Below are 2,886 nucleotides of genomic sequence, written 5' to 3' on the forward strand. Positions count from 1 at the left end.
GTCCTTATCGTCACCGTCCGCACCACACTGATACCGTCATTCATCTGGTCTGATAGTGACAGCTCGCCGAGTAGTCGAGTATTCGGTAGATATATCGATTGGATTGTTCGATAGTCGGTTTTGTACTCAGGAAAATCTAAATAGTATTTTTTGGGGAGGAGAGGGGGCTAGATAAATTATTTTATCGATATTTCCTAATTGGGTTAAGATTATGATAACCCGTAGTTTGTCAAATGTTGAAAAAAATTCATTAAAAAATTTATGGGAGGGTACTTATAGTATCATTATTGTAACTACCATGTAACGAGTGTTTTTTAGCGTTCAAATAACAAAATATAAATTAGGAGCCTACCTCCATGGTTTTATATTTTACTTTTACTAAATACTCTGTCGGGTAATTACTGAAAAGCTCAAATATTTTTAGATAGATGATTTACATCTTAACAAGTCTGACTGAGGTCAAAACAATGTATTGTAGATACGATTTCTCGATGCCAAAGATCTAGGATCGCAAAACAAATTCTTGTACAAGTCACATAAATAATATTGGATCCCAACACATATCTTTGAAGAACACCATAAATATAACTAAATGTATTTCAATAGTACATTAAACATTTAAGGCGATCAGGTAGAATTAAACAAAAAGTTCAAACCACTTCATATCGCATCGGACAATATATCGGGTGGGTATTCGATATAGACAGTTCGATATATCAACACCAAACACATCCACCGATACTGTTGCAGCCTCATTGGTCCATGACGCTAGACCACGCCCACTACCCCCACCACTCAATCTTCCCTCCCTCTTGTACTAATCTGTTGTTCACCAAAGCATGACGAGAAGTGTCGACGCTTTCGCTTTGCGTCTGAGCTCGCCTCCATTTTACTTACTAATAAATAATATTACTTCATCTATGCTAATACTCTATTGTAGTTGACGTGTTTTAATTCATGAATAAACACTTTATAACAGTGTCTTCACGTAATGATAAGACTTGAGATCAAGATTTATTGGTGCCACATTGTTGAGTACAAACAGTACAGAAATATTGCATAGAGATGTGTAACTCTAAGAGTAACACAAATAGTATAAATAAGTACTGTATAATATACTCGAAACAAAAAGGAACTTTTACGATTCAAAATAAATTCGTTTAGTAAACAAGTTACTCAGAAATAAACATGTATTTAGCCTAAAAGTCGGAATCGGGGTTTCAAATTACTGTATCTAGACCTATATATGTTTTTAAAGATTCTGTACTGACGGTACCTATAAAATGTTTTAAAAGATTAAAACATATTTTTAATCATACATCCGAAACAGCTTACACACTTTGTAATACCACAATTTGTCAGAACTACACTCTTAGATACCCAAAACCCACCAAAACCCAATTGAATAAAACAGGTAATTGTTGAGTAGGCCTAATGGTTTGATTAATCATTCAATCATTTTACTACCTACTTTAAGTATAACATTCGAATGTTTTTTTGTTACAATACTGGTTTATTTGACACTGTTTAAACAAATTATAATGATGAATTTAAGTATAATACCGGTATACACTTCTTTAAATGCATTGGGCATAGATAATACCGACCAATAATACACGTACCGGTACTGAATGATATTAGGGAAATTGGCTAAAACCAACCCAAACAACTTTAAAACATGCAGCAGGTTCAGAACTGTAACTTTAAACACATCGTTTTAGTTACCTAAAAATTAAAATCTTGAAAATGTTGGAATTTTTTATTTCTTGTCCAAGCGATGAAGAATAGTTACTTTTATCTTCCAGCGATTCTTTTAAAATATCGTCAGTATTTCAGCTTTACAATTTGTGAGTTGTGTACTATAATTTGTAACCATTATATGATATTAAATTACGGTTATATATATACAGTATTGATTGTTTCTCTAGCCCCTATCGGATGGCTTGATGGCATGTATTAACTTACAGTATAGATTTTACACAATTAATATATCATTTTGAGTTTTTCATTATTTATTGTAATTTCCAATACACATATTTTAAATAGTCCTAGACACACCTGTGGTCGCGTTTTTACGTAATTCGGGGTGTGGATAGCCATAGCATCTCCGAACTTTTTTCCATTTTGATTTTTGTGGTGATTCTTTTTCCATAAAACCCCCATAAAAAGTTTTTTTTAATGGTTCGAACGATTTTGATATAAATTAGTATGTTAAAGTTATTTCTTTTTTTAAACAAAATGACAAACCCATCATCGCTGTAGAAACTGAACTACGGGTAAAATTTATTGCACCTATTGTTGGTTTTGTCCGTAAAATACTAAAGTTACTCCATCCGCTTGCCTATGATAAGGGTTGTTGACAGAGCTGGGGGAAAGTATGTGCCAGATTGCTGATACAGTATATATATTCTTGCCTCCTTTCAAAATATATAGCCATCGCACAATAACTTAACACCTTAAAGAACCTACTACTCCTACATATTCAGGTAAAATACCGTCGTCTCCAAGGGAATTTAAATCTTCAAAATGACGTCCGTCGTGTGTGTGTCGGAATGTATTTTCTGAGGGCTAAGATACTTGGCACACACTATAGTGGAGGAAGGGGTTGCCAGACCAGCTGGTTACCATCGTCAAAACTAAACGGCCCAGAACTAATGCCATCAAAACATGGACATATGAGAGCCATCGGCGGCGCACCCCGCACTGTAGTCTGGCCACAGTTTATAGAATTTCCGGGTAAAAAGTGACCAAGCGTGGCGGGGAGTTTGATACAAACAAGGGTTTAAGAAGTCGTCTTAATTTAATTTGTCATATGAAATGTGTAGAGGTATGAACGTGGTGATGATTATATTGAAGATGGAAGTTGAAGGGAATAGGAGTAGGGGG

The sequence above is a fragment of the Macrosteles quadrilineatus genome, unplaced genomic scaffold (assembly GCF_028750875.1).
Source record: "Macrosteles quadrilineatus isolate MER2022 unplaced genomic scaffold, UCM_ALF_1.0 Scaffold_9__3_contigs__length_116548681, whole genome shotgun sequence".
Classification (NCBI taxonomy): Eukaryota; Metazoa; Arthropoda; class Insecta; order Hemiptera; family Cicadellidae; genus Macrosteles; species Macrosteles quadrilineatus.